This window comes from Linepithema humile, chromosome 6 (assembly GCF_040581485.1).
Source record: "Linepithema humile isolate Giens D197 chromosome 6, Lhum_UNIL_v1.0, whole genome shotgun sequence".
NCBI lineage: Eukaryota > Metazoa > Arthropoda > Insecta > Hymenoptera > Formicidae > Linepithema > Linepithema humile.
This window is the reverse complement of record NC_090133.1, coordinates 7,769,799-7,784,902: the sequence shown is the minus strand read 5'-3', so window position 1 is coordinate 7,784,902 and position 15,104 is coordinate 7,769,799. Positions and strand designations below refer to the sequence as shown.

Below are 15,104 nucleotides of genomic sequence, written 5' to 3'. Positions count from 1 at the left end.
AGGAAGGAGAAACAGAGAGAGAGAGAGAGAAAGAGAGTGCAGATATCGTACCTGCCCTCGTATGAACACGTACGATAGCAGTACGGCAGTGCGTGTTCGTGTGCATGCAGCGTACGTATGAACGCGCGCACAACTGTGTGCATCCCACAAGAGATGCCAGGAACTGATACGAAATCGATAGAACCCAGTTTCCGGCGAGGCGACGTGCCGACGTTATACTATTCGCCCAAACAGCATCAACTGGCGACAGGAACAACACTGCAACACCGATCTTCCAAGTGATTCGCGCATCACTCGAATGCGCTTTGACTAGATAGATATAGGTAGGTAAGCTCCCTTCCTCCCTCTTTCTCTCTCTTTCTCTCTCTCTTTGTCTCTCTCGCTCTCACTCTCTCTTTCAAAAAGAGAGAATCGACGAGATCTCGATCCAATATGACGAGTTTCCAATGAGAGCTACGAAAATCATGATAGTGCATTTCGCGCATCTAGAAGTCCACAAAAGATTTAACATGTTAATATAATAATAATAGCGGTGAAAAGAACAGATTAAAAGATAAGATAATGTAAATTTAAAGATGTATTCAAAATGTACTTTCACATAATTTCGACGGAAAGAATTTAAATAATATTAATATTAAAAGATTTGCGGATTATCAAATAGAGATATTAAACAGTTTACGGTGTACAGCCGATGAATTACACGCATGTGTCGATAGACAATTGATGCCTGACAAAGATGGAGATTTTATTCAGAGTCGAGTGAGCAATTCGTGCGTGATGTGCAAGTAATATACGCGCTTACTCGGAAACCAGATGAAACTAGATTTCCATTGGTCACGAAAAGTGAGGCGCAATTGCTCGGAATTAATATTCGCGTCTCATATTTTCTTGCAGCCAGTGCTCTTGCGCTCTCGCGAATACAAATCACCAGTCACGAATAATAACCGAATGCTGTTAATCGCGAACGTTCGAAGCGATACGAAACGTCGAATTGTATAATTCCCTTCATTTAAAAATATAAATTTAATATGAGATATATTATACGAAATTCATTATGGTTCATGTCTATTTTATAAAACCATTTTCAATGCGTTGCAAATACCACTGCGCTTATTTGAAATAGACAAATTAATTATTATTTCTTGGACAAATAAATCAATTGTTATTTTGTAATATTGATGCCAATTTCGTCGAATCTACCGATCAGAGCTTTGCTTCGACTAGTTCAAATCGATCACTAATACCCGCGTGACTCTCTCCCGGTGACAAACTTGGGAAACGTGACACGATTGGCAAACAGAAAGCCCGCATACCGATAAGGAATCATGATGTTGATAGTACATTGCGATTTGCTCGTAAGCGATTTCTGAACAGAAACTCTCTACTATTAAAAAATATCATTATTCACAATAAAATTTATTTTTTTTGTTTATATCAATGTGAGAGGAGAATTTTCTGATTGGAATTAAATTTCCTAAAACAGACTATTTTACATTTTAATGTTTTTAATGTAACTTATTAAATAACTATAAATTTCGGAATAAATATTCATCAAAAAATATTATTTGAAAAACCATCATGATACATTTTTATTATCAATTTAAAATCAAAATTTTTCACCTAATATTCGGAATTTTCAAATTTTAAGTATTTTCAATGTTTGAAGCTTTCAATAATACACAGCTTAGAAATAAATTCCAAAATTCGATCCTTGTTATATCAGAACTTTCGAAAAATCGCAAACTACTTAGGTAGAAAGGTTCTTGTTGAAAGATTCAGTATACAGTCCAATCTCTCTTATAAGGTAGTTTGTCCCTCTGATGGAAGACTACAAGGAAGTAATTCTCGAAAAATTGTCAACGCTGGGAAGTTTTTGATCTGCAGCGTAGTAACGCGAGTCCATAAAAGATTTTATTAAGCAGTCGAAATCACTCACTCCCTTGCTAAAAAGAACACGAAGTTTTCAGGAAACTGGCAGGAGAGGCCGCATTGGCTAGATTAAAGGAAAAACTTCGCGATTATCCAACTTTGCCATTCCGGCTTTTCTACATTCTTTTCGCAAGCGCAATTGACGAATTTGGAGCATTGTATATTAATTTCATCAATTTGCGAGCATTTCCTTTATTCGCAAACTAGGCAAACTCAAGTAAGTAATATATGTATAGATAAATTAATATACTAAAAAACGCATTCAGTATTTACATATGTATTATATATGTAACAAAAAAAATAAAAAGTTGTAGATTGTTACTTTTTTTCGAAATTAAATGTAATAGAATTCGCTGTGCATGCTAATTAGGTATAACAACTGTTTAAAACACTGAATAAATTTTATTCTAAATAAAATTTAAATTGAAACTATTTTTGTAACGCATGATAGAATTGTCATACACATTTCAGAATTTCTGATATACATCTCGCAAAAAGAACGATATAGTTTTCCGAGTTCTGACAAGCAATGAAAAGCAAATCCACAGAATCTAAATATACAACTGGATTCCTGTCGGTAGTTTAAACCTTCCACGATCTTCGTTTCCTTTCCGGCTTCATGTACCACGTTGTTATGCCAGAAGAACAATATGAACGCAGTCATTGCGAAAATACAGTAGGAAGAGAAAGCTGCCGGCTTAGTTATTTTTATCCAACCACTAACTCGTAGCTATTTAAATTAATTTTCCTCGGTATTTCTTCCATCTTCTACCCTTTCTATCTTTTACGATACTTCTTTAAAAAATCAAAACTTACGAGAATTCTTCGTTACTTACTCGTAGAAATATTTGAAAAATGCGCTCAACATTTTTTCATTAATTAAAATTTTATGAAAGAAAACGACAATCAAAGATAAAAGGTACGTGTAAAAAATACTTTTAGCGTGCTCGTACTTTAGATTAGCTCTTGACGAAAGTCACATTGCGCTCGGGCAGTTTTTTAGGAAGGATCTTCTTAAGAAGGATTCTGAGCGAGACCAGAAAGCACCGAAGTTTTCGAGTAATCGCGGTTATTACTGAAAGTGCAGTTGCAGAAGTTCCACGGTAAATAACGAGCGAATTAGAATTATTGTCGGAAGAGGGAAAGTACAGAATACTTCGTGCGAAATTTCACAAAGTCTCGGCCGACCGCCTTCCAATAATGTACTCTGTTTCCATCTTACGTATCGCGTGGTTTTCACGATTGTCTCCGAGAAAATTGAAAAGGAGCTTCCTTTCTTTATAATGGAGAAATATCACAAAGAAATCTGTATACATTTCGCATCTTAATATTTCTTCAATATATTCTTATGATTTATATATAACGCGCTATTACTTGAGCACAAAAAGAATAATAAAGAGATGTTAACGGCAAATATACTAAATTGTTTTTTTTTATATTACAGTTATATATTGTGAGAAAAAGATTATCCGATTATAATTTTATACTATTAATCAATGTAATTGACACCCAACGCTAATACGAAAGCATTCCATTAACGAGGAAACAATTGTGGCAAAGCACGACGTGAAATCGCGTGACTAGACGCAGTGTCTTTTTTTTTAGGTCCATGTCGAAGGATCGTTTCGTCCTTATGATAAAGAATGACCCCTCGTTTTCTGGTACCCCCGCCTACAAGGGAGTTGCCCCGACAAGAACTTATCGTATCCGTAAGATCACTCTTTCCGTCATCCAGAAAGTAAGAAAACTTATCAGATCGCTCGTAAAAAGTTATTTTCCGAAAATGAACTCGCCGACCGACAATCTCTGCCAGCGCGAACAATACCCCATAGGGTTCCCGGGTGGAGAATAGGCCGCAAGATGATTCTGTCAACCGGTACGTTGATCGAATCGATAACTCTTACGAAGTTGACTAACTCGGATACGTTTTATCCACATACATCTTTCTTTCATAATATACTTCCTTTCCTCTATCTTTACGGGAAAGTTAAGATGTACTGCACTTATAAAGTAATTTCAGATTTATAAGTGCCTTCTGGAAAGGCACATTTAACTGCTTCAGAGACTATTGAGTTAACAATTGATCGTCAAAATTTTAGTATTATGTCAGATATTTCCTAAGAATTATTTTTACTTCAGATTTACAAAGAAGCGTAAAGTATCGTCGTAAATTCAGAGAAATATTTTCTTCTTGCTCGCTCGTAATATCTCATGTCCGGCAAAATTTCATGGTATTAAAATATTAATTAAAATTGTGGACTAACATCCAACAAATAAATAATTATCTAAGTGGCACTGAATTTTGATACAGATCCCGTTTCGTTTTTGTACAGCGGGAATGCTAGTTTTACAAACATAAATATCTCATCTTTTTGATGTTTATTCGCGCCCCAAGGCTTTCGGTTTGACTTTCAAGGATCGCGAGATCGCGAGCTCAGATCTGTTCAAATCTCATGTGATTGCCCGTGAAACAAAAAGATTACGGAGGGATTTCGCGTATAAAGACGAGCTCGCAAAGTCTCGTGAGGAGGCGAAGCAAGAGAAAAGAAGGGAGGGAGAGAAAGAGAGAGAGAGAGAGAGAGAAAGAGAGAGAGAGAGAGAGTGTGTCAGCAAAGCGTAGACAATGATGAAATAACTATAAAGTTCCGCTTTACGAGAAAGGATGGGCTCGAGCTTACTGGTCTCAAGCGTTTCGTAAGGCGACCTTCGAATCCGCAATCCCACCCGGATGTCCACGACGATTTTCTTTACTCCACTTCCTTTTTCTTGTCGCATGTTGTGGAAGATTGCGGAGGACGGATCGGAAGGGCTCTTCGCGAAAAGTGTCTTGTCCCGCATGGCCACGGGCCACGGCTGCCCTCTCCACGAGAGCGCGGCTATCCTGTTCTCTAAAAGCGTCCGTCGCGTCGAAAGCAACGGGAAGCGCGGCTTTATTTGCCGAGGAAACACTTTGCGAAACGAAATAAAGTATCGCGCGGCGGAAAGACCGCGGCTTGCCCTCTCCTCGCCGAAAATGTGTGCGAGCTGAAATATTTTCCCGGCGAGAAGAGATAGAATTCGCGCACCGATCAAACGCCAAATGAGGCGTCCCGACCGCGAATACAATAACGGCAGCCGCGGAAAAGAGAAGAGATGTTCAATTTCCGGCGAGAGCAATTCCCGAAAATAGCGCGCGCGCGCGCGCGCGCTTGCGCGCGATTTCGCGTAATCATCCGGAATCGCCGCCGCGGGAAATTGCGGTGGATTAGACGCCGTATTCCGCCCCGGGAGCGGCAAGCTCGCGCCCGACTTTATTCTAATTAGTCACCGGAAAGCTCGGAAAGCGCGATACTTTCCCGGAGTGCCGGCGGGCGCGCTTCCAGTTAAACGGAAAAGGGCTTGCGAGAGAGAGAGAGAGAGAGAAAGAGAGATAGCGAGAGACGCGAGGAAAGGAAAAGGAGCGCGAAAGGAGTGGCCGGAAGTGGCCGGGCTCGTTCTACCGCGTATTCGTCGTGTCTCGGGAATAATTCTCGGGGGCGAATAATGGAGTGGACCCGTTCAAAAGTCCCATAAATTCCACGAAACGTGCTACCTGCTGCGGTGGCCTCGTAGCCACCGAGACGGTGGCAGCGCGCCGTGCCGCGCTGCGCGGCTTGATGGCGCTCCTGAATATATCGGCGTGGCGTTATGCTAACGGAGTAGAAAGAGGAAGAGAGAATGGGCGAAGGAGAGGGAGAGGAAGAGAGAGAGAGAGATAGAGAGTCAGAGAGAGAGAGAGAGAGAGAGAGAGAGAGGGGGAGAATGAGAAGGGCAAACGCGGTGGTGGTCGTGCTGGATACGGTGGTTGTGTGCAGCCCACGGTATTCTATAGCAAGAACGAGCGAGCGAATTAAACAGCCGGAGGCTACCAATTCTCCGGCTGCTAACTGCCTTCGTGTACTGCACCGCTGGCTGAGCCAGCCGAGCCTCGAAGCGCTCTTTTCGGCGGTATTTAAGGGGGTAGTATAGTAATAATTCGCGTGTGTGCTCTGCTAATTAGCGACGCCGGGAAATAATCGATAATGCTCGCGCGACAACTCGCCGCGTTACAATGTTAACGCCGCTAGTAGCGCTCGTAACATTTTGATCGCGCGAGATTATTCGCATTTGACGGCCGCAGACTACGCCCAACGGCCTCTTTCCGACACGGCCACGGTATTTCCGGCGTGCACGCGCTTTGATACGGCAACATTATGTGTGCGCGGCCGCTAATTGGCAGGCAATGTACCTCTCGTTCCCGCTTTGAGACAATCAGCCGTATTTAGGAGCGCGAACACGAAGCGCGCGTGCTGGATTTTGACCGTAGCGGATTATTCGTACGCGCGCGGTGGCTACTTGTCGTCAAGTATCTGTGTCAATGGGGCACTTGACACGAAAAAAGGCTGTCAGCGCCAAAAATATCAATCCCAGAAAAAAAGTAGCTTTCTCAAATAACGTTCGATTGGAAAAGCATCGGAAAATAATGCTTGCCGCTACATCCTGACAGAATATCAGCGGAAATTGAATACGCGCGGAAGAATTGTCGTGGGATTATAAATTACGATTCCTGTTTGCCGGGTGATAAGTTAAATCTTACAGGATCGATAAATTCGTTAGAAGATAGAAGCGCCTTTGCTGCACGAATAGGACTGCGCCACTGCGCATTAGAGAATTTTTTCGCCATTGGAAACTTTTCCATTAATAGTCATCAGAGTAATGGGCAAACGTGCAGCAGCAGTCCGCGCTTTGTTTCATACACACTGGCTGTGTACAGCAGGGCGCCTGTAAACTCCGGAGCTCAGTGGAGCGCCTGAGTGTTGATCGAGCCTAGGAATCCGCCGAGATCGTGCGGGCGGTAAGAGTGCTTTACCGGCAATCCGAGCAGAATGTCGGAAGGAATCGTGAACCGGATGATTCAATCAACTTGGTAGAATACCTCCGATGCCCGCGAGTCGGACGGGAATTGGATCGAAGCGCAACGAACTTGCGCGCTTTCGGCTGGCACCCGCGATTTTCCCTTTTAATCCCTTGATCCCCTTCTTAGCCCCAATTCGTATTTGTATTTGTCGCACCCGTTGTATTACACACTCGCCTGCCGTTCTCTGCGTTTTTCTTTTTTCTTTTTTTTTTTTTTTTTAAGATCTTGGCAGATATCGAGGTGAACGACCGGTCACCAGAACGACTATTATGATATTAATGTTGGTATACATACTAGTATACATACATTCTATAATTTTATATAAAAAATTGACAAAAAATTATAACAGATCTCGTGAGAATTTTTTTAATATTTTTATTTTCTAGTATTTTATACCGATTACGATTAAGAAACGCAATCGATATAGAATGTTCTACACAGAGATTATATAATCATGCCTTCATCGTTAAAACTGCGGCACTTATTTATACCAAAGTTAGTTAAATAACTGCAGTTGCAAACTCTTTATTCGACCCTGGTGTTTATAAATATATATTACTTACGGCACCGACAATAAAAACGTAATGACAGAACGTAACATCGGCACGATAACGATAATAATGAAAAACTACGAGTCGTGACATCGCCTGCCGAACAATCGCGGCAATCCCTCGTCCTCGAATATTAATTACTCCAAGAGCCGAATCACCGTCGGCGGAGTTCGCTTATTGCATTGCAAACTAAGGAAGAGGAAGCAGGCGAGCTGAGAGGTTTGCCGAACCCCGATGATCCTTTCAGCCGGTAGTGGTTCCCTTTTCTTTGCGAGCAAAAAGGAGAAGTGGGGAAGGAGAGAACGAAGAGAAAAAGAAGAAGGCGTAGGCAAAGAGCAGGAATAAGCAGAAAGACGAAGGGAGACGACGACGACGACGGCGACGACGACGACGGCGACGACGGGGAAGGAGGATCTACAATCTTTGAGGAAAGGTGGAAAGACGATGAGGGCCGGAGGGGGGGAGGGGAAAACGACGGGGGTTGAAAACAATTAGCCTGGCACCCTATCTCACCCCGGCATGCATCAGAGGGTGGGAGTACCCACTGCTCTCGAGGTGGGAAAAGGAGACTGCTGGAGATGAGCCTCCATGAATATATCGATATCCCATTAGAGGGCTCCGTCTCCGCCCGCGCTACTTCACCTCCACCTGCACCCTCGCCTCATCACCCGCCTCCAGTTGCCGCTAGACTGTTTAAAGAGTGGCTTGGAAGCCAGCGCGCTCTCGGTGCTCGGGATGAACACCGCCGGGGCGAGGATCCCGCGTTGAGAGAAACGAGGAAGGGAAAAGGCAGAAGGGGGGAAGGGCGGGCGGGTTGTGTGGCACTGCGCTGATGGTTCCAGGATGCTCGATTCTGGAATGCAGCCTCCTCCGTCGGGGTGGAGTTCCGCATCGCATCCGCGCCAGCATCGGTGCGGACTAACGGCCTCGACCTAATCCCGACATTAATGCCACGGCAGGCAACCGCTACCCATTTTGCACCTACAAACCTACCCCGATCCCTGCTAGCCGTTTCAGCCCGCGCTATCATTGGTACGAGAGGAGGGTTGAGAGGGTTAGATGCGATCGAGCGAAACGATCACTTCGCTTGTAACACGGCTTTTCTCTTCTTTTCCTCTCTTTCTCTCTCTCTCTCTCTCTCTCTCTCTCTCTCTCTCTCTCTCTCTCTCGCTCGCCGTCGCGCGACGGGAGATATCCCTCGGTTGCATATAACCACCCCATTATATTTTCGATCACGTCTAAGGTACAGAGGTTTCTCGAGGACAAGGTTGCGAAATGCAGGGGGTCGAAAAGCGAAGGAGTGGGATCGATCTTGTCGCGCGAGCGAAAGGCGCGGCCGCGCCGCGAAAAGATGCGATTTAGCAAATCACCTGTGCGGATTATTCGCGCTTCCTTCCTGAAGCGCGGAAAGCACGTGCCGCGAACTTTTTTCATTTCAAGCCCTCGAGACCACTTCGCTACGTCTGCGAGCGTGCTTAACGCCGGAAAAATTTCGTCTGCGCCCCGCCTGCAGCGATGAGACTTCATCTAGCTTTAAATAAGCGCGGGGGGAGGGCGGTCGTCGAGTTCTCGCAAGGTCGATAATGTGTAAGTACTTTCCCCGATTTTTGCGATCGACTAAAGTTTTCGCGAATTACCATCTAAATTACATACGCGTTAAATATTCCTAATTTTTAACTTTTCAATTTATGTCAAATTACATAGGAGAGAGAAATGGCTATAGAGAGAAATAATCTAATATTTTAATAACAATAAAAAAGGCTAAAAACACGGATGTATATAAACACGCAAAAGATATTATAAATTAATACAAAAACTATTTACTGATCTTTACTCGATATTAATTTTTGTATTAATTTGTAATATCTTTTATGTTCTCTATCTGCGCTTTAAGCTCTTAGCCTTTTTTATTGTTATTTTCTTTGAGAAACCATACGTTGCATTGTAATATTTTAAAAGAAATATAATATCTTAAAAATTCTCAATATTCAGATATAAAGTAAAATAATACTAAAGAAAATCAAAAAGTAAAATAACTTTTTTAATTCCCAAATCAACTAAAAATGTTACTTTTTGACTTTTCCTCGCATTATTACCAATAATTTTTGTACAAAACATTTATAATTCAGATGTCAATACTAATAATTTTTAATTTTCGCTCTACATCAATCTCTCGTAAGAGATCGATAAGACAAAAATGCAATTAATACGTTTCTTAACCTGCCTTAAGCCGTGTGTTGTGTATCGCTTGTGTATATCCGGCATTCGAAAAATTTCCAATAGTCGCGAATTCGTGAATCAGCCTGTACGTACAGGTGCGCGATAAGATTGGACTTTTCCCCGCTTTCTGCTCGGTATTCCGTGAAAGTTCTCCACCCCTTCCGTCCCATTGCACGTGGCCGACCGGGTAAAGAGGCTCACTTTATTTTTGACCACGTACCGAGATAGCTAGGAATTTCATTTCTCGCTTCCCTAGGGGTATAGTTACGTTTAGATCAGGATATCACCCTTGCACCGCACTTCTCGCCCCCTAAGAAATATTATTCCGCGAGATTCGCCGTCTTCTCTTGCGCGATTTTCTCTTCCTTCTTTCTTTTGTATTTCCCATTATCTCAACGATCGCGATCTCTACGCGTGCAGCATCGCTATAATTTAATACGACGAAACTATGCTTCTGCAAAGATCTCTATGTATGTGTAACATTACAAATCTCTGCACAGAGAATCTTTCAACATTTTAACGTTACATATTTTACTGCACCAAACACCGAGACATTTCTTGAATTATTTAAAAGGGCCACTTTGATATAGCCATACGAGTAATTTTTTCATTACTCTTTTACGGTCAATTTCGTTACATCGACGTTGAAAGGCCCGTGTTGAAGTATTTTTATGAACTGCTTAACAACTATTCGTATGAACAATTCTACATAGCTCGTAGAAATGTGCGTGAGGTGAAAGCAAGGCCGATGTGCTAATTAACGTAGTAACTCGACGTTGAAGGCGCGGAAAATGTTGACTTTAAGCTGACCAAGAAATATGGATGTTTATAAAAAATAAAAGGAGGGAAAAAAGTGAAAATGACGTCGCGTGACTCGCACGATAACGGAGCGAAAGTAGTCTTATTTCTGTGAGAATGCTAGCCGAGAAGATTGCACTCCATCCATCAGTATGATCCGAGAGATACTGCGGCTCACATAGAAACAGGAATCGCACAATAGGAATGTCCGCGCGCGCACGCGGCGCTCCTATCATTTAGATTTATTAACTTCAATAGGAAAAGTTCGTACTCACGTAATTGTGTTGAAAGCTAAAAAATGCTATACAATATATAAATCTACAAACAGATAGTCTGTCGGCGGCGCAGCGCTAAATAAAATTAAACTTCGCTCTTTGATGTTTAATTAAAAAAAATTTTTTTTCAAACTTGAGACAGAGCGTGCAAGAATGAAATTATAAATCAAATACAAGCGTTACACCTGCTATTTAATATAAACAATTGTAACAAATGACAATGGAAAGTTTAATAATCATCAGACGGAAAGCATTTATTCGTACAAGAGCGATGTTCCCGGCGAATGAACGAATCCTATTCCCGCTACATCCCATTCTCTCTCTCTCGGCGTCTTAAACGTAAATCTAATTTTTACTCGTTACACGGCGAACTCATTCGTAGCAGCGGTTACATCTACCACTCGCTCCTTCTCCTCAGGTTTCACGTAAGCCGCGGGCTCTCTCTCCGTTAGCGAGTACATCTTCCGGACGAGACGACGAGGGACCGCCGTAACCGGTGACTCAATCTCATTTACAAATGGACCAGTCACCCGCGGCAATTTCTGTAATATACTTAACCGTACTCGCGCGGCTTCTCCTCCTTCTCCACCGTCCTTCGCCTCCGCCTTCCTGCTCTACCGGGATGGGATTACATTGTCTGTGGACACTCTCTCGTCGGCCACGGAACGACGATTCGCGCAATATGCATCGTCTCGCGAGGCTCGCGTTACGGATTACGCAAGAGGAGCGCGCTCGCGCAGCTGTATGTAATATGCGCCGCTGCATAAATGTAACGCGAGATTTCGTGCTGCGGAACTCGGGCTGTTACGCCCGCCAATTTCGAGCTGAGCGGCATACGGCGGACACGCGGGCGCGTCGACGTGTCAACGATGTGACGTGGGATTAGGGATCGATCTCGTGGACGCACGCGATTGGGGAAGCGCGCGGAGAGAAAAGTTTTCCCGAAAACGAACGGGCCTTGTCGGCTTACGGACTGGCGAGGTTGACACGCCGGATCTATTATTTGCGGATTTGACGCGCCGATATTCGCAGACGGAAGCGTTCGCCGCGCCGGCTGTCGATTTGCGGAAATAAATCCAAATTCGCGTAAACCAAGATGTCGCAAATGGGAAATCCTTCGCCCGCTGATGTTGTCTCCCGAAGTATTGTTGATCAACGATTTATACAGCAATTATAAATAGTTATTAACAATTGCAATAATATACTATTATCTCCTTTTTATTAAAAAACTTGTAATTTTGAACCCGATATTTATAAACAAATTCAATAAAACTTTTTCGTCACTAATAAAATAATTCTCTTCATCTCAAGATCTTTAATTCTTTGAATTTTAAGAATTTATAGCGAGATTCAAAGTGATATAAATATATTTATATAAAGAGAATACAAATTCTCGTTCTCGCAAGCGGATATACATGTCGCTGGTCATTTAACACTTTGATAGCGTAATTATTTGCGATGTGGAGTAGCAATTAATCTAATGCGAATGGCGCTTGCTTCTCATTCAAATGCAAATATTACTGTACGAAAGTACAGTTGAATCAACTTACAATCTTTGTGCCTAGACGATATGACGAGTTTCCAATGTAATCCATCGTGTCATCCAGTAATGTTGAGGCTTAATCATTAATTAACTGATTGACGATGCGACAGCCGAAAGCTAGTTAAATCTCGTAGTAATTGGAAGTGCGTGCTGATGTCGGGACGTATCAAAGTATGCGTCGAAACGATCGTCGGCGCGATTCAATTTGACAATGCTGTGCGAAATGCATTAAAATAGGCTTTGGAACAAACGAATGTGTGAGAGGCAATTACGGCAAAGTGATTTTACCGGTTGGTTCGACGAGCCGTGGCGAAAGGATTATTTATTTGACGTGCGCTTTAATTCGATTTTTCAGATTCCATCGTCGGGATCAAACGCCCAACGGAGTTCGTTAAACAGTTCGGAATTATATTAAATTTTGGCGAAGAGTAACGTCGCGTGAAGTGGATCATACTCGGCCAACTATGCTTTTAACGTAAGCCTTTTTAGAGCGAGTTTAGAATTCGTTCCACGGCTTTTTGCGCCAGCTTAAGCTTTTTTAACAAACTTACGTATGTAATTTACGGATATCGACGTTCCCACGGAGCTTTCTGCGTTTTTCTTTTCGCCGGCCGCCGCCGAGTGGTGACATTTAAATTCGCGGGCCATTAACGCACGCGAGCGAAAACGCGAGAACGCAGTCACGTGTGAGCGAAACCAATTAGATCCAAGTGCGAAGTCGAACAAGCAAATTGAGTCGTTCGCTTGCCTCAAGGGCAGAACTTATAATTTGCGTTACCTAGGGAACCGCAGGTAACGTTACCAAGTGGTCGACGGCAAGTGCGACATTTAGAACGGGGATCGTTCTCTCGTTCTCAACCGTGAACTTTCTGAATACACCGCACTACATAGCGTTGAAAATTATACGACCACAACCTGGCAAACTCGAAACATTCGGATAATTATTAAAATAAACGGCTGCGTTGAAGGAAACATTCAGATTACACGTGATGAAAAAAGATCCAGCTATTTCCGTACTTTTCATAAATTACTTTTTCAATACACAGCCAAATGCTATTCCAAATTCGTTCTATCTCTCGTAATTGAATCATTCCTAATCAAGGTAAACGTGTTATTTTACTAGAGAATTAATTCCATGTACTAAAATTTATTACTTGGATGCTATTTTAGGATGCTAAATGGAGCGAGATTGATACAAGATATATATTCCCGTCGCGGGCTTCAATTGTAGTCTACAATGTGAATTCGCCCTAATTCAGAAACAGACTTGTCAGCACTAAGGTATGTATAAACAGTACTCTATGCATATTTGAGGAATCGTTGTCGTTCTAACACTTCACTGAAAGTATAATCAACCTTGAAACGAAAAGCGTTGCTCACAGACTGGAAAACCTTGAACATGGGAGACGCAGAGAGAAACGCGCTGGAAACTGCAAAAGTTTAAAAGGCAAAATGAAGATGGAGAAGTCGAGCTGCGGCCGCTAGTTGCGGGAATCTGTCAAGAAGCTGACGGCGTTTATTAGGCGGAAGAAAGAGCGAGTGGAGAGAATTAAACGATAGCGTGGGAAAACCTCGAATCGGCCCGAGGCGACGGCAGTGTGCGCAAAATGACGGTGACCATGAAAAGAAATTTCAGCGAGCTTCCTTCGCGACAGAAAGCCCCGGGCGAAGATTTGAAGGGCATAAAAGGATTTCACAACGGATGACGCAATCAAGAGCTCGCGTAAAATCGAGGCAATTTTCAAAAAAGCTCCGTGGAATCGGTGAGGCGGTCGCCGGGAAAAGTACGCGAATGGAATTAACCTCGGCGAAAGCTTGTCAAAATAAGCTCAGGAAAGATTTCTCCGTGGCTGACGATAAATTTAAACTTCCAGGCAATATCGTTTGAGTGCTAAGTTAGCGTGCAGTGCAATATTTCTTTGAAGAATTCCGAGAATGATAATTCTTCATCTCTTATTCTCAATGTTGTTAATTATACTTTTGTACTAATAATGAGATTATTCCATTATATACCATTAAGAGATAAAACAAAATTTAATAGTAGAAAATGTAATTTTATGTAGCCATTATTTCCAGTTGTAGAAAAATTTAAGAAAAATTTAGATATTATGAATTTATATTATCATGTATTAAAATATAAGAATATAGGTATATTATAACGTTTAATTGTATCATTACCAATAATACACAATTCTATTTTTATTGTGTATAATAATATCTAAGAAGTAAACCGCAAAAAGAATAAAATTCTACGATAGAATAAAAGTACTTTATTCAATGCCTGGATAATTTTACGATGATTAGTAATGTGATGTGCTGTTTGCTGTAGCTGTTCCTGAAGAGTTTTCACGATGGAGGAACTTTCCTCCTTAAATTTCTCCGTTCTTCTCGCGGTAGGGTATCATAATTTCGCGAACGCGCGCAAAGTTTCGCGGCGAAATATCTCAAGGTCCGGCCTCAGAAGGTCGTTCCGCGGAATAAATCAGCCGACGTGCTCGCGCGTTATCCCTCCTCCGCGGATGATAACTTCGGCGAATACTATTTCACGCTCAACTTCCCGGCGCCGAATTACGCGACAACGGAGTCCGATCGACAAGAAGAATACGATAAGTTTCCCGGCGCACGTAGATTATGTTGACACAATGATCATTTAAGAGATACTTTTTCACGACTCTTTTACTAAGTAAAGATATCACTTCCGTTTTTGATACTGAATAAACTGTTAAGGAAGAAATGTGACGCAATAAAGGAAGTCGGTCGTGCAAACATTTGTTTTGCAGTACGCAGATACAAAATTAAAAAAGAAATATTTTATCGAGGATCGATTCATGGACCATCAGACGTTTGCGTAAGCTCGAGAATTGCTACTCACG

General features: G+C 42.2%; 1 protein-coding gene across 4 annotated transcripts in view; it reads right to left on the bottom strand.

The window, feature by feature from the left end:
• The window catches only part of Zir (Zizimin-related), a 187,497-nt gene that overhangs the window by 130,257 nt on the left and 42,136 nt on the right, over positions 1-15,104 (bottom strand). The window lies entirely within an intron of this gene.